Raw genomic sequence first — 25,476 nt, forward strand, 5'->3', positions numbered from 1 at the left:
TGCTTCCTATATGGAAGAGGCTGAACACACATTTAGCCTTGAATCGAACTAAAAAATCCAAGAGACAGAGGTAAAGAGGAAGAATATTACATGATAGATTGAAGAGGGAGTAGGCTAAAGGCAGGAAGATCAATTAGGAGGTTGTTGTCACTTTAGTACCACAATAGAGGCTAAAAGTAAGGTTAGCCCTATTCTTATGAAATGGGGCAAAAAAAAAGATGTGGTGAATATAGAATTAACTAGATTTGGGAAATGAATGGATATGCAAAGGTGAAGGAAGTGGAACACTAAGAATACAGAAATCCCCAAATGAGAGAATAGAATTAATCAGGAGTAAGAGAATTCCTAGTATATGAAAGTGATATAGTTTCTTAGCAAAATGATGTCAGTGATGTGGAAGCAGATGATGGTAGGCATCAAAAGTTGGGGTTCAGTCATGTGAAGAATTCACAATGACCATTCTCTTTGGCAAAAGGTAGATTTATATAGGGAAGAGATAACAAACAAAATTAGGGCATATAGTAGATTCCCGGAATGGTTAAATATGAAGAAGAGTTAAATATGAAGAAGCATATGAAAGATAAGTTCCTCAGTGGAACTCACAATTACCCAGTAGAAAGGGAGCACCTCATGAGATTGGAGCATGCCCTGGCAGCTAAATCCTGAAAGGGACATAACATCCTAAAAGAATTAGTTAACTGTAAGGAGGAGTAGTGTTGGAAAGCATAGTGGAGTTAGGGGAGACACCATGTGGCATGAGGGAAAGTAACCATGACGTGGAGTTCTATAGCAGACTGGTTATGGATTGGCCCATAAGTAGATTATATAGGGAAAATTTAACCATAGGGACAGGACTGGAATTTCTGACAGGACATGGCAAAGGGAGACTGCTGGAGACTGCAGAGGGTGGAGTCTCACATAATTAGATGACCTCCTCAGAAAATGAGACCATGTCGCTAAACAGACCTCTAACAGAGCCATCTCCTTTGCCTGCCTCTAAGATTAATTTTTATCAATTCTTCCACTAACCACACCTAACATCAAAGGCCTCATCAAAAGAGAAAAAAACAACTTTATTTGAAATAGGTTTCTTAATCTGGGTAGGATCCCTGAACATTTATTTAAAATTATCCTGATAATTCCATTTCAAAATAGTTAGTTTTCTTTATAATCTTATTTCTTTTTATATATTTAGAAACATTCTAAGAAGGGATCAAGAGGCTTCACCAAATTGCCAAAGGAGTCTATGATACAAAAAAGATAAAACTAGTCATATAAAAATGGAAGTACAAAAGTTCAATGAATAATTACATAATTAGAATTGAGCAAATGGAAATTAATGACTTTGTGAGAAATCAAGCAACCATCAAACAAAACCTAAAGAATGAAAAATTAGAAAACAAAGTGGTGGAGGAAAAAAAAAAACTAACCTGGAAAATTGATCCACGAGATATAATTTTAAAATTGAACTGAAAATCACAATCAAAAACCCCGGCTTCTAACAGCATCTTTCAAGAAATTATCAAAGAAAGCTGCCCTGATTTTCCAGAAGCAGAAGGTAAAATAAAAAATTTAAAGTAACCACCAATCATCTTTGGAAAAAGATCATAAACAAAATCTCTTTGGAATAGAAAAAATTCTAGAGCTCTCAGGTCAAGGAGAAAATATTGCCAGAAAAAAACAATTTAAGTATTGAAGGGTGGATATCTAAATGAGGGTTCTAGGAAGGGGAAAGTGCGCAGGCCGAAAGGAGCTAGGAAGGACAACTCCTTCCACACGCACCCCCATCCTCAGATCTCCTGCCCAGACTGGATGTTTGTAAAGGCTGAAGTAGAGCCACAGTCAAGTTAATACAAGTTTTAATAGCTTCTACATTAAAGGGCTTGTAGTATGATATTCCATGGGGAAGGAGTTAGGATTACAATCAAGAATTACCTTACCCAACAAAACTGAGTATAATCTCTCATGGGAAATAAATCTTCAATGAAATAGAAGACTTTCAAGCATTTTGTGGTTAAAAAAAAAATTAAAAAACCAGAGGTGACTAGAAAATTTAACTTTCAAATACAACATTCAAGAGAGGTATAAGAAGATAAATAGGAAGGAAAAATCATGAAGGACTTAAAAGTTAAATGTTTATATTCATTATATATTAGACAGACGTATTGAATATGAAGAGAATGCACTGAGAAAGCCTGAAGTAGAGGCGATTCGTTATAATTATTTGAAGAGAATTCACAAATGACCTGAGTTTATGAAAACACTAAGAGAAAAATGTAGAAAAGAAGAAATTTCAGTCTTGTAGAAACATACATTAAGCAGGCAGAGGAAATGGAAAATGATTCAACAAAGATCTCAGAGATGGTAATAAAGTTAAAAGAAAAGCAAAAGAGTACAGTGCAATGGGAAGTAAGGAAAGAGGGAACAATGACAAGGGGCTGCTCAACTTGTGAAAAACCTGCAGAAAGATCTAGGATAATCCATTCTGATGGATGTGGCTCTCTTCAATACTGAAATGATTCAAACCAGTTCTACTTGTGCAGCGATGAAGAAAGCCATGTACATCCAGAGAGAGAACTGTGGGAACTGAGTGTGGACCACAACATAGCATTCTCACTTTCTCTATTGTTATTTGCTTGCATTTTGTTTTCTTAATTTTTCCTTTTCTTCCTTCTTGATCTGATTTTTCTTGCACAACAAGATAACTGTATAAATGTGTATACATATTTTCTCTTTTCTCAATTTTCTCCTTTATAAAATGGAGATAGCAATACCACTTGTACCTAATTCAGTGTTATATGTATGTTTCATATATGAACATGAAAATAAGATAATAAATAAGATAAATAAAAAGTGTAATCCATGACCAATAATCTTATATAAATGGAAAATGACATTATCACCATCTAAAGCAATAGTCTCTTAATTTTTTGATCATTATTACTCAATCAGTAAAAAATTCTTGAAGACCATGAGCCCTCAACACATATACACATATCTACATACAAATATTTATTAAAAGACAATGTATTACCAAACGATTAGATTACAAATCTTAGAGATATTTTAAAAGAATGAGATACAGAAATAATAGTTGAACTATAAAAGGAGGTCATTAGAGTTTACTGAATATGGTCAGACCTATTTTTAGGAAAATTACTATCAGCTGTGTGGAGTATGGCCAGTATTGGGGGAGAGGGGGAGAGAAGGAGAAGGGAAGGGAACTTGAGGCAAAAAAAAAACTGATTAGAAAGCCATTGCAATAATCTATTTGAGAGGTGATAGGGTATGAACAAGGCTAAATAATAATAACAGATATGAGAAATGTGAAAGAGAAACAAGATTGGGCAACTGAATGAAAATAATAACTGTAATGAAAATAAGTGAGATGAAACTGTGAAGCAGGATGACTGACTGGTGTCCTTGACAGTAACAAGGAAATTTGGAAGAAGGGTGGTTTTGGAGGTAAAGATAGTAAATATCTGTGATGAAGACCGCAACATACTCATGTGTCTCAACTTGTAGTACTCACAGAAATGAAAAGAAAGCTGAGTTCTTGCTCACTGGTCACTGCTTATGGTTCAGTCACTCAATAAGCATTTAACCAAAGGGAAAGAAAATAATTGGTGTTACTTTTTAAAAATTTTTTGAATAATGAAGATGGCAGGTTGTTATGAAGATTGCATGTTCTTTCAAATTAAGGTCATTGTATTATTAATTCTAGTTTTCTTGCTTAATGGTATTATTTTGTTACAAAAGACCTCTAAACAGAGAGGATAACCTCTAAAAGTCATGTAGAACACATGTATTTCTCAAATTCTTCTGGAACTTACACAAAAACATCACATTTCAAAGAAAGAAAAAAACTTCAAAAGCAGAAATGTTAAATATACTTTATTGAATATAATGCAATAAAAAATATAATTCAAATGAAATTTGAAAAGAGCTAAATAATCTAAAAACTAACACCTATAAAGACAGATCAAGGATCAAATCATAGAAAGAGTAATACTACCTCAAGAACTAATCAAAATTCCAAAGAAATCCAAAGGAAGGGAAAAAAAGTGTGTGTATTTTTGAATATATAAAAAATATATATTTCTTCAAAAGAAAGGTGGCTCCTGAATTACATGGACAATTAAAAAAAAAAAAAAAAAAAGAAAAAAAAATTCTAAATTTCTAAGCAAGTACAAGAAGGAACTTTTAAAATTGATGCAAAGATAAGATGAATGACATTCTAAAAGCTATCAAGTTCCAAATACTGAACAAATTGGTTAATTTTTTAGAAGAATGAAAATTAATAGAATCAAAACTGATGGCAACAAAACTAAAAACAAACAAAATGAATATTCACAAAAATAAAGTACCAGAACTAATCATACAAAATCTAATTAACCCAATTTTACAAAGAGATATTAAGTAAATCATAAGTGAACTACTCCAGAGAAAAAATGTCTTTATGTATTTGTAATGTGTATTGTACACATGGTACATACCAATTGTGTATATAAAATGTGTATTTAAGAAGATAGAGATATTTATACATTCTATCAAAAAATTAACAAATGAGTAATCCTAAAACTCAATCTGGAACCATAGAAAAAAACACTAAATTTGGTGCCAAAAAACCTAGATTTAAATTTCAGTTTTTGTCAAAACTGACAAGATCTCTCTGAGACCTTAGGCAAGTTATAACCCTCCTCTCAAGAAAAATTAAGTACTTGGTTTTGGTTTAAGTCAGGGCTTCTTAAATTTTTTCCACTTGTGACCCATTTTTACTCAAGAAATTTTTAGGTATTCCCAAGGATACAGATATTTAAATATTTCAAGACCCCAACATTCAGTTACACAATATGGAGTTATGACCCACAATTTAAGCAGCTTTGATCTAAGTGATCCATGAGATTCCTGTCACCTCTAAATATATACATATATAACATATAAAAATAACATACTGTACCAAATTCTTTGCAATTCCTAAGCCAAAAAGGAATGAAGCAAATAAAACTATCAATCAAGATTACTAACAAATCTTGATGCAAAACTATTGAAGAAAATAATGGCAAAATATAATGTACCAAAAAAATTATTCCTCAGGAAAACATGCAAAAAAAAAAAATACCTATGATTAACAAATGCATAAAAAGCTAAAAAGTTTATGAAATATAGCATTCATTTAAATTAAAAGCATACCAAAAAATACCTTTGCATAATATAATTTTAAATTATCTCAAACCAAGAACTTGCATTATTTGTAATAGAAAAATACTAAAAATTATCCAAATAAGATCAAAAGTCAAGCAGACAGTAGTATTTCTATTATGTTAAATAATGATGACTGCAATTTATTGCATTAAGACAGTGAAAAGGAAAAAGCAATGAATAAAGACTGATAAAGAAACAATCAAAAGAATCAAGGTAACTAATAGCTTCAATAAAGTTGGAGATACCCCCCCCAAAAAATTTCTACAAATCATTAGGCTTTCTGTAATTACCAACAAAAATCAGAAAGAATAGATATAAAAAAAAAATTAATGACCAAAAAAGTCTTCCAGTGAGTATGTCTAGGTATCAACATATCAAGCCAGAGAATTTATATAGCTGTTAATTCCAAAGCAATTTTTACAAAAATATAAAGGAGCAAAGCAAATAGAGATGTTCAATATAATGAAAGAGTGCAGCAATATAGCAAATAGAGATGTTCAATGATAATGACAAGAATGCAGCAATACAGTAAGAATGAAAATATTACTCAATTAAATATACAAACTTACTAACTTATCAGATAACTGAAGGGGAGCTTTTCAGAAAATCAAGATGAAATAACAGAATTGCCTGGATAGGTCAAGAATATAGGGAAGAGAAAGTACAAAAGAAAAGGATCTGGCATTAGTATAATTCAAATTACATTGCAACAATTATCAAAAACTTGTCCAAAAAAATCTATTAAAGATTAAAAAACAGAAATGTTGATTAGCAAAAGAGGTTATATAAGAAACACCTAAAAAGAAATGATTGTAGTAGTTTAGTCTTCAATAACCCCAAGAATATAAAGTACTAGGGAAAGGACACATTTATTCAAACAAGAATTTCTGGGAAAATCAGAAAGGAGGCTGATGGGAAAATGGTCTATACCGGTATCTTACAAAACATATCCAACAAGAAATTCAAAATGAATTAAATATTAAAATTCTGAAGAAAATTATTTTCTCTACCACAATTATATTGTAAAAGACATTTCACTTATAACATGAATGGATTATTTCACTTTTATAAAATCAAAAAGATTGCACATATTTTACAGCTAGAATTTCTTTAAAATGTAACATGGGAAAAATCTTTGCATACAAGTATGACATCCAAAAATCATTAAGAAATTCCTACAACAAAATTAAAAGCTATTTTAATAAATAACAAAGAAAATGAACAGCTTTTAAAAGATAAGCAAACTATCAACATTTTATAATAATCATACTTACAAATGAGGATAATTAAAATTTTTAGATTATCACTTCAAACGAACTGGCAATAAAAAAAATTTGGTTTAAAAATTCAATTTAAAAGTTTTAAAATGCTTCATACCCTTTGACTAAGAAATCCCACAAAAGGATTTATAACCCAAGTATGTTATGAAACTACTATTTACTTGCATCACTAATTGTAATGGGGGAGGAGTGTGGATCGAAGAGAGAACAAAACTGTGTGCCCCACAAATGAGAAATATCTGAATTGTGGTAAAATGACAAAATATTATTACACTATAAAGGAATGACCAATATTAAAAATAAAATAAAACACAAAGAGATTTTGATAAAGTGCTACACATTGCAAAGAAAACACAATTATACTTTTATAAAAGACAACTTTAAAGTTTTAAGGAAAAAAATTCCAATTAAAAGAAATTTATATTAGGGGCAGCTAGGTGGTGCAGTGGATAAAGAGGACCAGCCCTGAAGTCAGGAGGACCTGAGTTCAAATGTGACCTCAGACACTTAACATTTCCTGGCTGTAATCCTGGGCAAGTCACTTAACCCCAATTGCCTCAGAAAAAAAAAAAAAAAAAAAAAAAAAGCTTATAATCATAAATACCTTCCTATCTTTTACAAAAGGAAAAATTACTAAGCTGTAAGGTGGTATATAAAGCTGAAACTGGAATCAGGAACACGTCCTTTAAAAAAAAAAAAAAAAAAAAGTTCTAATCTTACTTACATTGGGAACTTAGTGAAAAGTCACCTAACCTTGAAACCTCAGCTTCCCAGGTAATTAAGAGTGATTAAAAACTTTCACAGAGCTGTTATAAGGATCAAATGAGATAATGTACATAGAACATTCTGAAAACCTTAAAACTTTCTATTTCCATCAAGAGCAATCACTCTCTAATTAGTTTTACTAACTCGGTAACAAATAACACACCAGAAAGAATTCAATTTAAATATGAGATGAGGGTAAGAAGCACTGAAAAAAGTTTATCTACAATTTTTTTGAAAAGCAAGTCTCTCTTTGACAGCTAAGTTTTTCTAGGTAATTTTTCCTGGAGCAAGGTAAATGTTTAAATAAAAATAGTTAAAAGAAGACTTCACTACACATTGAAAAGATGCTAATGTTGCCATGTAATTAGTGTTTGTCCAACATTTTCTTTAAAAAGTTCTAAAAGCAGGTCATTCCCAATTTATCATAATACTTTTTGCAATAATATCAAACTCATAACTGTAATTATCTAAAAACAAACATTAAGTACCTACTATATGCAAGAGCATAAAAAACAATACTGGGGAATATCTTGAAGCAATTTAAGAATGCAAAAATCACCAAGTAGCAGTGGCACATACTTTATTCAAACCAGAGGCTGCAGCTAGTGAAATGCTTGAGTTTGGGAGTTCTAGAACTACACTGTGCTTGCAGTATATTAAAATGACAATGGTGGAAGAAAAACCCAGATGCCAAAGGACAAGTAAACAGGTTAAAGCTCCCTTGCCAAATTAGCTATTAAAATGAGCCCAATGTTCTCTTTCACTTCAGACCCAGCCTCTCTCCCTTCCCCAAAAATGCAAAAATCAGACAGGAATAGAAAGAGTATTTCCATTTTCTTGAGGTAACTTTATTCTCCCTTCTCCAACTTTCATATCTACTATAGGAGATTTCTGTAACTTTTCAAAAAATACTAGGAACATCAGTGTTAATCAAGCTGCATGTTAAAAAAAAATAATTTTTCCTCTAAATATCAGAGCAATATCTTAATATTCTTTCACCTATAACACTTTAATGGCTATGAATTCAACATTTAGTAAATATTTATTAAGCATTTTTTTAACAAAGCCCTTTTCTGAGAGTTACAGGTAAATATAAATGCAGCAATAATAGTTGGAGTAGAATGAATATGGCATTTTACAGTGAAAAGATCAGGTTCCAATGCCAGAGTAACTAATGTCACTTCATTTGAGGCCCTTAATGTCTTCATTTGTAAAATGATGGTATTGAACTAGATCTTTTTTTCTTTGTGGACCTCATAGCATTCTGGTAAGGCATATCGACCTACTTTTCATAATATTTTTAATGTATAAAATAAGCATCTGAGATGGCAAAGGAAATCAATTATATTGAAATACAATAGTTATTTCCCCCCAATTCAAGTTCAGAGACCTCCTGAAGTTCCCATGGATCTAAGGCTAAGAATCTTTCAGCTCTAGATTTATGATTCATAAAAAGGCATGGATTCAGCTTTATAATTATACTAACCAAATACAGATACAATAAGAGATATAAACTGTTCCTGCCTTTTTCTGCAGAGGTGAGAAACTGTGGGTGTGGAAAACTGCTCACCAACAGTCAGACCCAGGTGATTTGGTTAGTTTTCCTAAGCATTTTTTTCTCTCCTTCCTTAGGAGAATCTTTACTTTTCCTTTACCCAGAAAACCATGAGAAATGAGATGCTGAAAAATGAAAATGATGTAAAATCAAAAGATATCAATTTTTAAATTTTAAATAAAATAATTGGTTCAGATGACAAACCTTAGATATAATCAATAAGATAATATAAAAATAAATAAATAAAATATAAAATAAATAAGGGAGGGAGGCAGAGAGGAAGGAAGGAAGGAAGGAAGGGAAGAAAGAATGGAGGGAGGGAGAGAGAAAGGGAGGAAAAGAGAGAGGAAAGAGGGAGGGAGGAAAAGAGAGAGGAAAGAGGGAGGGAGGAAAGAGGGAGGGAGGAAAGAAGGAGAGAAGAAGGAGGGAGTAAAGAAGGAAGGAAAGAGAAAGACAAGAAGGGAAGAAGAGGAGAGAGAAAAGGGAGAAAGGGAGTCCAGCCCAGTAAGAATTCTGGACTATACCCACATCTAGGAGGAGCTGATATTGGTATATTGCTGCTGCTGTCTATTTCTCAAAGACCATGACATCAGGAGGTGAGTCTATGACATGCAAGTGAACTGAATTTAAGTGAAGAAAGCCCAGAGCCACAGTCCTCTTTTAATGTCCTGACCCAGTTTCCCCAATTGTCCTATTCAGTTACTCTGCCTCAGGTTAACCTTTCCCTCTTACTGTTAGGATAAATGTCTTATATCTTAGACCTTAGGCTATAATCATTCCCGCAATGTTTGATGGGATAAAGGTCTTTATCCATTTTAGACATCATTAGAATATCAGGAGCCTCTCCAGTACCTCCCTCCTTTATGCCTGCCTCCATTATATCATCCTCATCCTAGGTACTTCCCCCATTATGTCATTGTTCTAGTTACCCTATAAAAAAATCTTGTATGGGACATTCACTGCTGGATTCTTCAGCCCTGGAACCAAACCATGGATCCATTTGGTCCCAGTAAATCTCTCCATTTAATAAATTATTAAATTGTTCTCTAATCGCTGTTTTGCTCAGTTTCTCAGTCATTACACCTGTGTGCAAAGTTACCAGCCTCACTTTCTCAGAAGCTACCTTGTCCTGGATGCAGGGGAGATCTTAAGTTTGACTGAGGTAATATACAATTATTATACAACAAGAATGATTGTTGGCCCCAGTGATTTAGATTTAATGGATTTCCCTTAAGAAAGGATATCTTAAGAGGTTTTACAGATCAAAATTTACATTCCTTTGGGCAGAACAGTCAGATAAGGTTATCACACCCTTGGATAGATAGTAGAGAAAAATCACCATCTGGAAGAAACCTTAAAATGAAACCTTTGTAGTAACAATGTAATAAAAATTCAGTTTCCAGGTCAAAGGAAAAATACTACAAGCGACTAGAAGAATTCAAATAATCAGGAGTATTGTCAGACTTAACAGCTACCATCATAAAGCAGCAGAGAATATATGATATTCCAGAAAGTAAAAGATATGGCTTCGAGCCAAAAAGAAATTACACCAAAAAAGGGAATGTAATCCTATAGCAGGCAAGATGATCTTTAATGAAAGTACTTCCAAGTACTCTTGATAAAAACACCAGTTGTATAAAAATTCTCAAGTTCAAACACAAGGAAATTAAGAACATACAAAAGATAAACACAAATGAATGATTGTAAGAGAATGAACAAGGACAAGCTATGTAATTAAAATGAGATGATACATGTATCTCCTCATGACTATCATCATCAGGGATCATAGAGTGTTCTGATTAGACAAAGCCTAGGAGTAGTCATAATGTCTTGATGATGCTAAAGCTTCACTGGGAGTGGAGGAAAGGAAAAAAAAGTTTAGAGAAAACTGTTTCACACAATTGAGGTAGGCAAAAAGACATCTATGCAAACAAGGAAGATACCATAGAGCACATGCAACTTATAAACCTCTCTCATATGAATTGGTCAAAGGAGGAAAGCATATACACATATACACATAAAGATTTTGGGTACATTTCACTTTCTTCCACAGCTCTTTTTTTTTTTTTTTTTTTTTTTTTTGGTGTGTGTGTGTGTGTTCTTATTTTGTTGGCTAAAAAAATTTTAATTCAAACTACTTTATCTCTTTCAGAAATTCTGGTTGAATCTGGACTCAAGCTGTATTTTTCTTTGATGCTTTCTTTATAGCTTTAGAGTTCTCTCCCAAGTTTTTGCCTTAAACACCCCTGTCTCCATCTTCTTATTGAACTTATTTTTGATTGCCTATTCTTTCAGTCTACTAATTTCACATCTGATTTTAAGTCCACGCTCTGTATATTTTAGGAGAGAAGATCTGCACTGATCTTGTGGCTGTTTTCTTTGCGTATTTGTGGTATTATTCCTAGATCTTATGGAAATAGTAGAGAAAGGAGAGAAGGAAGAATTAGGAGGTAGACAAAGTCTCAAAATAGAGACTTAGTCTAAAACAAACTCATAACTAAGGACATACAAAAACATTTACAACTTTCTGGAAGGGGGTTTATAAAAATAATAGTTGGCATTTATGTAGTACCAACTGTGAACCAGGCTCTATAGTAGGTGCTTTGCAAATAGTATCTCTCATTTGATCCTCATAAAAACATTGGGAAAGATGTTATCCTCATTTTACAGGATAAAGCAAGGATTTAATAACTTGCCAAAGATGAAATAGCTAATAAGGATGTGGGACAGGATTTGATAATAGGGTACGGGGATACCTGTAAAAAAAAATTTATAAAGGGAATAGTTTCGGAGAAACCTGGAATGACTTATATGAACTGAGGTAGAGTAAAGTAGGCAGCACGATAAAGACCAAAACTTTAGGAACTTATAATGAACATGCTACCCCTACCTCCTGATAGAAAAATGAACGACTGAGTAAAGAATAAAACATGTATTTCTGGACATAGTGCGGAAATTTGTTTTGCTTAATTATACATGTTTCTAATCTTCCTTTCATTCTTAATCTTGGTGGAAGAAGGATAGGGAGAAAGAAGTACTGAATTTTTGCTAATGGACAAAAACATATCTTAATAAAAAAGAAGTTAATGAAGCAGAGGCAATAGGCAATTAGACAGCTTTTTAAATGAATATGGCTGAGAAAGGGAAGAGGGGTTTCAGGCAACAGCTTGAAGGATATTACTGACTAGTGAAACTTTTGTAGTAATGATGAAGACTCGGAATTATTTGCTTTTAGACAATATAGAAAAGGGAACAGCTAGATGAGACAGTGCTGGCCTTGAAATCGGGAAGGCTCATCTTCATGAATTTAAATCTAATATGAGACACTAGTTATGTGACTAAATAGTCACTTCACCCTATTTATCCTAGTTTTCCCATCTGTAAAATGAGCTGGAGAAGAGAGTGGAAAGGCACTGCAATATTTTTCCAAGAAAACCTCAAATGGGGTGAGGAAGAGTTGAACAAGACTGAAAGAAATGAACGATAATAAATATAGAAGAAAACAGTATGGCTATTCACCAGAAAGTGAATATGAAAGAGAAGATTATTAAGTGGGGAATCTTGTTAAAGGCAAAGACATATGTAGAAGAGTTGGACTTAGCAAATGATTATCATAGAGAAGTACAGGAGAGAGTGAGTAAACCAAGTCAATGGATTTTGAAAAATTAAGACAAATAAGATCTAAAGGCAAACATCCTCTATTTTTTCAGTATTAGACCTAAGTCCTGAGCTGAGAAAACCAAAGAAAAAGGTTAAAGAAAAATTAGATATAGAGAATAGCCTCTGTGGAGAGTGGGATAAATAATCTATGGCAGAGTAAAGGAACAGCCTTATTTCAGTGAAGTTTAAATTGAGAATCAATAAAAAATTTGTGGCAGACCCAAGTCAGCTCAGTATCTTGAGTTCCTCCAATTCCATTAAAGCATGAATTGGAAAAGAGGCAGTATATGGGAGTAGTCCAGGGATGGAATGGGACAAATCTTGGACAAGGCAAAATTCTGAAGTAGAGGGCAGTGTGTAGCTGAATTGATAGATAACAGAGTTGATACTGGCAAATTACAGAGTAGATACTGGAAATGGAAATCACAGCAGCAGTAAGGAGTAAGTGGAGAGACATCAATTAAGATGTTTTCTAAAAGAATTCTCTCTACCTACTATTTCTTTAAAGAAAGTAATAACTACTTGAAACTTTTAGAAATGAAAAGTCATTGAAAAACTCTCTAACTCATATCTGGACAAATTTTAAATGGACAAAGTGAAAATAAAAATATGCTATTTAAGTAGTGCAAAAGATAATACTATAGTTTTATACAAAAAAAAACTAAAACAAGCTATATAATGCACAGCATTGACAACTTGAAAGTTTTATTAAAGGTTTTATTAAAGGTTTATTTCACTTAAGAACAGATGTATGTGTGAAAAAGCTGTACAAATAAGGCTACACTGTAGGTCAATAAGATGATGCAAAATGAAAGCTACAACACTACCCCCCCCCAAAAAAAGGAGGGGTAGGGAGGAGGCAGAAGTTGAAATTAGTCTGAAATGGTAAACAGGCATTTCTTAAGTGCTTACCAGGTGTCAGATAAAGTCCTAAATACTTAGAATGCAAATAAGCAGAAAGATAGTCTTAACCATCAAAGAGCTTACTAGAAATAAGGGAACTACAACACACAGGGAATGAAAAGGAGAAGAGGGATGAAGATGGAAAAAGTGTAATTGTAAGAATATCTGTGAAAGTAAGGAGTGCAGTGCAGAGAAGAATGAAGAAAAAACATGGCTCTTTAAAATGTGTAACAGCCAACCAAAGAGATTTTCTGTAGAAAAATGAGACTTGGAAACCTGAAGAAAGTTAAGAGGCAGGAATAAGGCAGGAGTTTCAAATGTGGGCCATGACCAATGACAATGTCCTGGCCAGAGCCCTATAGGACATAGAAAGCAAGGAGGCCAGGACATGGAAAAGACTGAAAAAGTAGAAAGAAGGGGACCAGCTTATGAAAAGCTTTGAAGCCCAAATAGACAATCCTGGTCCTGAAAATATGGAGAGTTTACTAAAGGAGGAATAGGGATATTATGGGAAGACCTATACTTTTTAGGAAGACCACATTGCCTGCTTAGTGTAAAATGGACTCCAGTGGGGGCCATGTGGGAAGAAAGCCAATATACTATGGCAATACAAGCATGGGGTGATGAGTGATGAGGGTCCGAACAAAGGTATAGCAGTGTCAAAAGAGAAAACAAGTGGTGTAAGACATGTTACAAAGGTAGAATTGGCAGGACCCCACAGCTGATTAGATAACATCTAAGTTAGCTATATGGTTGAATTTTCTTCTCAAAATATGCTCCCAAAATGTTAATATTATCATAATAGTCATTTTTCTTATTAAATCCTTTTTTTTCTTTTACTTTAGGAAAGGTAGTACACAAAACCCCACTTGTATCTCAGTTTTATCACTAAATGATTTTTTTTGCTAATTGTATCACCTCCTGCCTATTTTTGTTTTTTTTTTAATCTCAGAAGTGCTGAGGGATTCTTATCTTTGGGATTCACAGATCTATAACCCCCCCCAAGGTGTCTTCAAATATATAGATTTCAGTGATTCCATGAAGTTGGGTGGGGAAAAGAATTATATCTTAATTTTCATTCACTCCTACTTCATGAACTTATGAGAGTAAGTTAAAATTGGCCTTTTTGGAGCATTATGACTTGGAGAACATAATTGTCATTAACATGCATATATTATTTTTTTTTAATGCAATGCTAACCTATGAGACATTACGTCAATCCATTTGTCTCCACATAATATAAGAAGCAAAGCAATACTTGCTCCTTAACTAAGCAAGGGCACACCAGAATCAGCTACCACTGGTCAAGGAAGAACAGAGCCAAATAAATGTAGAGACCAGTTGGGCACTCTACTTGAGAGGTAAGTAGAAAACTGAAATAAAATTACTCAAACCTAACTGCTGATCACCTCTTTTTTGGATACTTTCTCCTCAGTCAGTTTTCATGACACTGCTTTCTCTTGGTTCTCTATCCTTTGCTGCCTCATCTGTTTTGGGCCCTTTTGTCTTCTCCCTCTATAAAGTCACTGGTTGATCTCATTAACTTCCACTGGTTTAATTATCACTTCTATAGATAATTTTCAGATCTATAAATCTAGTCCTAATCTCTCTTCTACATCCCACTCCCATATCACAAAGCAACCTATTTTGGGGCATCTAGAACTGAATGTCCTGTAGGTATCTCAAACTCAACCTGGCTAAAATGGAACTCAATCATTAACTATCCCCCAAAACCTATTCTTTAAAAAATGTTAAAAGTACCACCAATCATCCTAGTCACTCATGCTCAAAATCTTAGTGTTATCGTTAATTCTTCATTGTTACTTCACTCAATATACAATCTATCATCAAATCTTTATCACTTCTATTATTACAACATTTTTCACACAAGTTCCCCTCTCTTCATAATACAACCACCCTAGTTCAGGTTCTTCTCACCTCTCACCTCACTGATTCTACCCGACTGAAGTCTTTATCCTCTTTAATCTTCCCTCCACTCAGCTGCCAAAATGAACTTTCAAAAGGTCTTTCATAGGTCTGACCTTATACCACTCTTATTCCTATACCTAATAAGCTCCAGGGGCTCCCATTACCTCCAGGATAGAACAGACTTCTTTGTTGGTATTTTAAACTCTTTCTAAGCTAGCCCTTCTTATTTTTCCAATCAACTTACAACTTTTTCTCCTCTACATTCTACAATTGGCCTACTTGTAGTCCCTCAGATATTGTGTCTTTATATAAACTGTTCCACATGCCTGAAATACTCTGCCCCTTCATCTCAGCCTCTTACTTTCTTTGACTTCAAGACTGCACTCAAATTTCACCTATTCCAGGAGGCCTTTCCAGATTACAACAGGTGTGAATGCCTTTCCCTCTCAGAATATTGTTCAGTATATACCTAGTTATGTGGCATAGGCTTGGCTTTGAGAATAATTCAGTTCGTGCCCAAAGGGCTATAAAATTGTGCATATCCTTTGATCCAGCAGTATCTTTGTAGGTCTATATCCCAAAGAAAATATTAATAAAGGAAAAAGACCCACATATGCAAAAATGTTTGTAGCAGCATATTTTGTAGTGGCAAGAAATTGGAAATTGAGTGAATGCCCATCAGCTGGGCAATGGTTGAATAAATTACAGATATGAATGGAATGCTATTCTATAAGACATGATGAACAGGATGATTTTAGAAAAGCCTGGAACGATTAACAAGAACTGATGCTTAGTGAAGCGAGCAGAACCAAGAGAATATTACACATAGCAACAAGACTATGACAATCAATTATGGATGGTCTTGGATCTTTTTAAAAAATGAGGCAATTCTAATAGAATTGAGATAGGAAGAGCCATCTGCATCCAGATAGAGAACTATGGAGACTGAATGTAGATTAAAACATAGCATTTTCACCTTTTCTGTTATTTTTTCTTTTCTCATTTTTTCTCCTTTGATCTGATTTTTCTTGTTCAGCAATATGAATATGTAAATATGTTTAGAAGAACTGTACATATCTAACATACCAGACTGCTTGCGGATTAAGGGAAGGGAGAGAAAAATTTCAAACATAAGGTTTTACAAAGGTGAATGCCTAAAACTATCTTTGCAAGTATTTAGAAAATAAAATACTCAAATCACTATTGATCAGAGAAATGCAAATTAAGACAACTCTGAGGTATCATTACACACCTGTCAGATTGGCTAAGATGACAGGAACAAATAACGATGAATGTTGGAGGGGCTGTGGGAAAACTGGGACACTGATGCATTGTTGGTGGAGTTGTGAAAGAATCCAACCATTCTGGAGAGCAATCTGGAATTATGCCCAAAAAGTTATCAAAATGTGCATACCCTTTGACCCAGCCATACTACTACTGGGCTTATACCCCAAGGAACTACTAGAGAAGGGAAAGGGTCCTGTTTGTGCCAAAATGTTTGTGGCAGCCCTTTTCATAGTGGCTAGAAGCTGGAAGATGAATGGATGTCCATCAATTGGAGAATGGTTGGGTAAACTATGGTATATGAATGTTATGGAATATTATTGTTCTATAAGAAATGACCAACAGGAGAAATATAGAGAGGCTTGGAGAGACTTACATCAACTGATGCTGAGTGAAACGAGCAGAACCAGAAGATCATTATACACTTCAACAATGATACTGTACGAGGATGTATGCTGATGGAAGTGGATTTCTTCAACATAGAGAAGAGCTAATCCAATTCCAATTGATTAATGATGGAAAGAACCAGCTACATCCAGAAAAGGAACAATGGGAAATGAATGTAAACTGTTATTTTTACCTTCTGAATCCAATTCTTCCTGTGCAACAAAAAATTCAGTTCTACACACATATATTGTATCTAAATTATACTGTAATATATTTAACATATATAAGACTGCTTGCCATCTGGGGGAGGGGGTTGGGGGAGGAAGGGAAAAAATCTGAATAGAAGTAAGTGCAAGGGATAATGTTGTAAAAAATTACCCATGCATATGTACTGTCAAAAAATGTTATAATTATAAAATAAAATTAAAAAAAAAAAAAAAAAAAAAAAAGAAAATAAAATACTATTTAAAAAATAATAATATGGTCTCACACAATCATTAGCTGTGTGATCCTGGGTAAGAAATTCAACTTGTCTACCTCAGTTTCTTCAAATGTTCTTACAAAAATATTAGGCTATACTTCCCAGCATTGTTATGTAGATCAAATAAGATTAATAGTTATAAAGTGTTTAGATAGCACATACTATCTAGTATGTATTTAAATAATGCTTGTTCCATTCCTCTCTTTTCTTATTTATATATTGATTATCATGTAATCAATGACATACAAACTTTCTGCCTTTCTTTGACAGTAGACAGTACTATGCCAAGCATAAGTACTAAATGGTTGTTGACATGCCGTAACCCTAGGGAAGTAGGTGACATAAGGCTGGCATAGAAGAACTAGACACAGACTAGGCTGAAGAAAACCTGAAATGAAATCAGTAGCAGTAACCACCAAAAAATAGAGAGCCCCAGGAATATTCATATAAAAATTAGAAAAAAACACAGAAGAAAAACTCCCAAACCATTCATCCAGGTAATTTTATTCCTTGGATTTGACTCCACTATCTTCACATTCCCAGGAAAAGCTCAACACCAAGAAAGTGATCATCTCTGAGGTTACATCAATTTTGCTACTCATAATTTCTCTGTACCCCAAGTAGCTTAAGTCACTTTGTACATCTAGAGGGCAGAGTAAATAACTCCTACAGTTTACATTTCTTCCCCCCCCCCCCAACTGAGGCTGGGATTAAGTGACTTGCCCAGGGTCACACAGCCAGGAAGTGTTAAGTACAGTTTACATTTGAAGAACTGGTTGCCCACCTATTTCCCAGGAGCTGCAATCCTGGGGACTCCATTTTTACTGGACTGAATGAACTGAACTGGTCCCAAGAGAAAAGCGTGGAAATACTTTACCCATTCATATCCCTCGAGTAACCATACTCATCTATGGAGGCTGGGTGATTTTTGAGAAAGTAGCACAAAGGACACAGCTCACAAACTGTATAACTCACTCTCTCTACATCTCAATTAAAAAAATAAAAATACTATATAAAACATGCTATTACATATGGTGTCCCAAAAGTTTTATTGCAGCTCTAAATCAACATTGGGGCTACTTAAACATGTTATTAGAGCTAAACAGCTTTTGAATTGAATAGCTCCAATATTGGTCAGAGTTTAAAACTACACTAAGAGTTTTGGTACTCCTTGTGTAATTGTGGGCTATTACATATAGTACCATTCCTTTCTTCATCTAAATGTTCCACTCTCAGTATCTCCACCAACAATATATAACACAATCCAATGCTCATCCATATTCATCCATGTCCTCCAATACAAGCAAGTGGGTCCATTCAATATGATAGGGATTTTTTCCACTATCTCTTCCCATCTCATAGATGTCAAAGGAATAAACAGGCCTGTTTTCTCAGCTGACTGACCCATTATTTTTATAATCTTGTGTTTGTGTGTACACACACACACACACACACACACACACACACACACAAAACTGTGACCTGATGATATTCTTTACACCAAAAGTGGCAAATTCAAATAGAAAGGTCATAAACTATACACAGGAGGAACTGAGGGCTGACATACTGACTGACTTAGAAAACCACATATTAACACCATATTCTGTATTTTTATTTATTTTGCTAAATATTTCCCAATTATATTTTAACCTAATTTGGGGAAATGTCATGGGCTATGTGCTTTACACCACTTTTTCTGTAATTGTTTTAGTTGATTTACATTCACCATTCTCTTCTCTCTTCAGAGTTATCATGATCTCTTAAAAAAAAAAAAAAAAAAAAAGACTTTTATTATGGCTCCTACTTCACCTCTCTGTAGCCTGTGACATTATCAACCATCTATACCTCTGAAAAAAATCTCTTCTTAGATTTCCTTCACAGTTCTCCCTTTTGGTTTTCCCTCTATCCTATCTGATCACTACTTCTCTGGATCTTTTGCTGAATCTTCATCTAAATCACACTCACTAGTAGTGGGCATTCCTCAGGGCTGAATGGGGCCCTCTTCTCTTTATGTACTAAATATTTTACTTCATGTTCCCAAAGTTTCATCATCTATGCAGATGACTCTCAAATCTAGTTGTTCAGATCTGATCTCTAGTCTCACCTATCTAACTGTCTATCATGTATTTCAAATTGGATGAGCTGTATACATAAAATATCCAAAACAGAACTTATTGTCTTTCTCCCCAAACTCTCTCTTCTTTTTTCCTATTACTGTCCAGAGTACTATCATCGTCCTACTTAAAAACTAGACTAAAAACCTAGATGTCATTCTCACCTCCTCACTGTCTCATTCCATCCCCACCAAAACCAATCAGTTGTCAAATCTTGTCAATCTAACTTCATAACATATTTTGCATAGGTCCCCTTCTCTACTGATACTACTAGTTCATACCTGAACTATTTCAACAGCCTGATGGCTGGCTCCTCACTATAGTCCAGCCTCCATTCATCTGCCAAACTGATCTTCTTAATCTGTAGGTCAGACCATATTGCCTTGTCTGGGAAGGAAAGAGGGATTGCACAACTTTCTATTACCTCCAAAAACAAACAAAATCTTCTGTTTGGCTTCTTAAACTTCATCATACCTTTTCAGTCTGTTTCCACCTTACTTCTCTTCACATGCCCTGTGATTCTTATAGTTCCTTGCATAGAAACACTCTACTCCTGAATCTGCACTTTAACAGGTTGTCCACTTTGCCCAAAACTCTCTCCTCCCTTCTACTTCCTAATTTTCCTAGTTTCCTTCAATTCCCAGAAGCAAGCAGATCTTAATTTTAACTACTTCCCTCTTAGATCACTTCCAAGTAAACCTGTATCTATTTTGTTTGTACACAGTTATTTGTATGTCATCTTCCCCCATTAATCAATAAGTTCCTTTAGAATATGGACTGGACCAGGGGCAGCTAGGTGGTGCAATGGGTAGAGCACCAGTCCTGAATTCAGGAGGACCAGAGTTCAAATCTGGTCTCAGAAACTTAACATTTCCTAGCTGTGTGACCCTGGGCAAGTCACTTAACTCCAGCCTCAGGGGAAAAAAAAAAAAGAATATGGACTGGACTGGCTTTTACCTTTCTTCATGCCACCAGCTCTTAGGGCAATGCCTAGCCCACACTAGCAATTTAATAAATGCTAAATGATTGCTTCATTGATTACCTTTTAGATAACCCCTTTTGAGACTTATATTACATGAATTATTGCCATACAATATCACTAGAAAAATACCAGTGTTGAAAAGATGGATCTTTGTTTCAGGGGAAAGCTTTAGGTCTTTTGCCAAAGGTTCTTTTCCCAACTCACTCTGTCCTCCTATCTAATTCCTATCTAATTCTGAATTCAGCTCATAGTCTACCTGTACTATCTGTCTAACATATGTATACTATACTAAGATCATGCCCTACAGGTTATCAACCCATCCAAATGAATAGCCTTCTCTAGACCAGGACTTCTTAAATTTTTTCCATTCATGACCCCTTTTCACCAAAGAAATTTTATGTGACCCTGGCTATATAAGTACATAAAACAGGTATACAAATCAAACATTTACTACAATAAATCATAATTTTGTGACCCTCACATTCAGCTATGTGACTTACATTTTAAGAAAATTTGCTCTAGATCCCAAGAGTCAAACCCTATTAATTCCTACCTCATTTTAATGTGTTAAGAAAAAAAAAATGTATATATGTATATATATTTGTATGTTGTGTGTAAAAATATGTGTGATTTTTCTAAGTCAACATGTGGCCTTCAGAGATACTTATGTACAGTTTAATAGTCCATTTCTATTTGAATCTGCCACCACTTCTCAAGACATGCCCACAATGTTCTCAGAACACTTAAGTACATCATTAATCAAATTAAAATATAATTAAGAAATATTTGACAAATAAAAATACAACATAAATAAAAACATCTTAAAACACAAAAGGCCCATAAGTATCTTAGGTTCAGGATTATTGTGCCCCATTTCTATATGAGTTTGATACATTTTTTCACCCATTTGTTTTTAACGATGGTTAGAAAGTTCTTCAGTGTTTCAGGCTTGAGGTAAACACCATAATGTCATGCCTACAGCATTAAAATGGCTTGACTATATGAAATCCCTTTCTGATTCAGATTAAAACACAGAAGTTCAAGATGGATACAATGGAGTTTTGAGAGTGTTCAAAATACATTATGAGGGATCAATTCCGCAAGGATGGATTGTACCCTTCTTTAAAAAGGAGAGAATATCTAAATCATGGGAAATTATAACCTCAAAAAAAAAGCACAAACAAGAAAATATCAACTATTAGCTCATAAATCTTTCCCATCCCAGCTACACAAAAGTCTTATAAAGAATTATCTATATATACTGAGGGTACCCTTCGTGAGGTAATAAAAAGGCAAGACTATCACAAAAGACAGTCCATAAACCACATCTTTAAAATCATACTGATTGTAAGGTATAAAGAATACAAGATCTTACTATAACATTCATTGAGTGTCAAAGGCACCCCAATGCTACAACCTATAAGTCCTAAAAGGGGATATATGCTATATGCATATGATACAAAAATATATATTTGTGTTCCCTAACTTACTTTTCTAGTAATCTTTATAACATTATTACCACATGAAAAAAATTCCTTCCAGAAGTTTATAAAGTTCTCCATTCCTATGTTGTGCTTCATATACTATTTAGTAATGATCCATCCACTCCATGTGTATGTTCACACAAGTCCCAATAAAAAGGAAAACTGCTATACAAGCATATGTAATTCTTTGGAAACTAACATCTACACTGCTGAAGTAGCACTAAAGTGACAAAAGACTGTAATCCAATGGTCCAGGGCCAGCAAATTCTATTATAGATTTATCTGTTTTTCACAAAACAGAATGTTGCATATACGATAGCCAACAAAAATGTAACAAAGTTAAACTTATAACTAAAATCTCCCTGGTTCCTTTTCAATTCATTAATGCTAATGTAAGAAATAATTTGGCAAAATATTTAACATCAACTATAAAAGCTCATGCATGACAAAATCCTCACCACATACAACTGAATAATGAATCAAATCCAAAGACAACTGACAACTTTCCTCAACTATAAATCAGAGAATTTACAGAGTAAAAAGGATTTAGCAGTAGTCTAGTCCAAAAGGAATCTTCACTACACTACTGGTGATAAATGGTCATGCAGTCTCTACTTGAAAACCTCTAGGATAAATCCACTACCTTCTGAGGCAAACAATTTTATTTTTGGATGGCTTTAATTAAAGCCATTTAGGAAATAATTCCTAAAATCAACACTAAATTTGCCTTTAAATTCCTACTCTTTGCTCCTGGTTCTGCCCTCCGTGTCCAAATAAAACAAATCCAAATCCCTCCTTCTATGACAGCATTTCAAATACCTGAAAAGAACTAGCATATCTCAAGTCTTTTTTTCTTTGGACTCAAGGCCCTTCATCATTTGAATTCTGTTTAATCAATTCAAATGGCTTCATAATGTCTTTAAGATGAAATATAAACTCCTCTCTGTAGCTTTTAAAGTTCTACATAACCTGGCCCCAACCTATCTTTCCAGCCTAATCTGGCATCCAGCCTTCTCTTCTCACACTCTGTGATCTAACTAGCCAAAGTGGCCTTCATTCTGTTCCTCATAGGGGATCTCTATCTTCATGACTGAGCTGGCCATCCAATACAGCTGAAATGCATCGCCTCTCTTTACCTCAGCTACACAGTCTCCATCTTTTAAGAGTAAACTCAAGCAATGTCTAGTTTCCCACCCTCCCAAATTACTCTGCACATAATTGTATTTATCGACTTTATATCTGTATAATATTTCTATGTACTTGTCTCCCCATTCAAAAGTAAACTCCTTGAGAATAGCAATTGTCTCCTTTTTTGTACTTGTATTCTCAACACTGCTTGGCATGTAGTAAGCACTTCTTGACTAAGTGAACTAATCAATATTCCTCTAAATCCTTCTGAGGTCCTTCATATGAAACATTTAAAATTCAATAATTTTAAGTAAAAAATGTCCAAAACTACATCAAATTCAAAGAAGTACCTAGGAAACCCACTATAAGATTACATGCAGCAAAGTAGAATTTAGAATAGAGGTAGGTTAATGCTGGACCCCATTCCAAGGTGTTTCAATTACTTAAAGAAGGGATCTCATACGGTAGACACAAAAATTATACTTATAATAAAGATTCAGTTTATTGTCAAACTTCAGAAAAACTAATTTTAAAGCAATAAAAGTGGCCAACTTCATAAATTTATTATCTGTCTTTTTTAAGAATATGACTAAATTATCTGTTCAACATTAAAAGAAAACATATACTAAAAACATGGCAATTTTACTTGAACTGTTCATTTTGTCTGAGAAACCAACTAAGGTTTATGAGTGATACATATAAAGAATATATCAATAGACAGTTGCCATCATAAATCAAAGACTAACTAATGTTTGACTGTAGTGATCTACAAATCACCCCCAACTGACAGTCATTTAACCTTTTAACACATTAGGAAACTGATTTTAGAAGTAGAGAAGATACTGACCAATCACAAGTTTAGTCCCTATGATTTATAAAATCTTCACACTGTACAAATATACAACTGGGGGGATGGGAAGAGAGGGGAGGGAAGCTTTCCCAACTTATGTCAGAATAGAGAGCAAAAACCCCAATATTTTAAATTATTGGTTAATTTACATTTTCAACTGTTGAAGCTAATCATTTTGTGCACCTTCATATCAGTATCCAGAAGTAAATTTAAAGTGTTTTAAAATTACATATTAGAATTCATTTTGTAGTTTGGACCTCAGCTCAGGTAAACACTTTCCTATTAACAAAGCACAGGTTTAAATTCAACCAGCTCTCTAGCCATCTTCATGCCATATCCCCTGGTTCCATCTTCTGCCTCAGCCTCACATTGAAACAGAACTCTAATGCCTCAACCTGGAGTCACAGGTTCCAGGTTGGTAGGAATTTTCCATATTTAACCCTCCCCAGGCCTTAACATGGTGTTCTCTGGATATCTTCATATTATGACTTGCCCTTCCACCTCTACTCACAGCTTTCCACCTGTAACTCTGAGAATAATAATCAAATCAAGACTACCATCTGTGATAAAGATATGTCAATCAATTACCTATGACCCTATTTACCATGTCTCCAATCTACTCAAGAAAGCTCACTTCTGTCCCAAAACCTTATTAATGTTGGTTTTCTCCAATTAGAATGAAAGTTTCTTAAGGGCAGGGACTGTGATGCTTTTATAAATTTGTGTGTAAAGATCATAGGCAATGATAATAAGACAATCCTTATGTACTTTTATCATTAATTATGACCGTGTTAGTCTTAAAAGGTGAAGTATAAATAGAATATTTGTTTTTTAATCTCCGAATAACTTAATATTAAGCCCCTATTAATTTATTAGATTATTATTTATTAGATCCTTAAGAAGAAAAAAAAACACCCACACACTTTGATTTGCAAATGGTAGTTACTTTTGACAGAATCCTGAATTCAGGTCTTAAGTGTTTAAATTACTGCTTAATAAGTAGCTTTCTCTTAACAAAACAGGTTATCTAGTAAAATTTTGGTTAACATTAAAAAAGTAAGATTATTAGGAATATACTAAACATTTCTTTTTACTGAATTTTCTAAAAGCTTAATATTCTTTGATTCAACTATTCTTAAAGCAAAATTTTGTAAATATTTTAGCAAATGTTTCCTTTGTAAATGATATAATTATAGTACCAAAGATGAGATAGTATATTCAAGTGAAATGACAAAAATAATTAATCAGCACAAACTTACTGATGTAGTATTAAAAAAAAAAAAAAAAAAAAAAAAGCTGTACTTGGAATAGAAGGCCTCGGTTTACTCCTTGGGTTAATCTTAAAACAAGCCACAAACTCTTTGGGCCTGTAAATGGGAGATAACCTCTAAGATACATTCCAATTCTAAAACTATGATCCTAATTATGCTTAGCACAGAATATAGTCAGGACCAATCTATACCTTGTAA

At 33.9% G+C, this 25,476-nt stretch overlaps 1 protein-coding gene and 1 long non-coding RNA gene across 5 annotated transcripts in view; both read right to left on the reverse strand.

The window, feature by feature from the left end:
• USP10 (ubiquitin specific peptidase 10) overlaps positions 1–25,476 on the reverse strand; it is a 73,192-nt gene that overhangs the window by 45,502 nt on the left and 2,214 nt on the right. The gene's annotated exons all lie outside the window — the stretch shown is intronic.
• LOC141554434 (uncharacterized) lies at positions 6,533–25,196 on the reverse strand. Its single transcript, XR_012485871.1, has 3 exons — positions 19,845–25,196; positions 17,431–19,208; positions 6,533–16,488 (listed from the first exon to the last, which is right to left on the reverse strand). It is a non-coding gene; the product is annotated as an uncharacterized LOC141554434 (long non-coding RNA).

Source organism: Sminthopsis crassicaudata, chromosome 2 (genome assembly GCF_048593235.1).
Source record: "Sminthopsis crassicaudata isolate SCR6 chromosome 2, ASM4859323v1, whole genome shotgun sequence".
Taxonomy (NCBI): domain Eukaryota; kingdom Metazoa; phylum Chordata; class Mammalia; order Dasyuromorphia; family Dasyuridae; genus Sminthopsis; species Sminthopsis crassicaudata.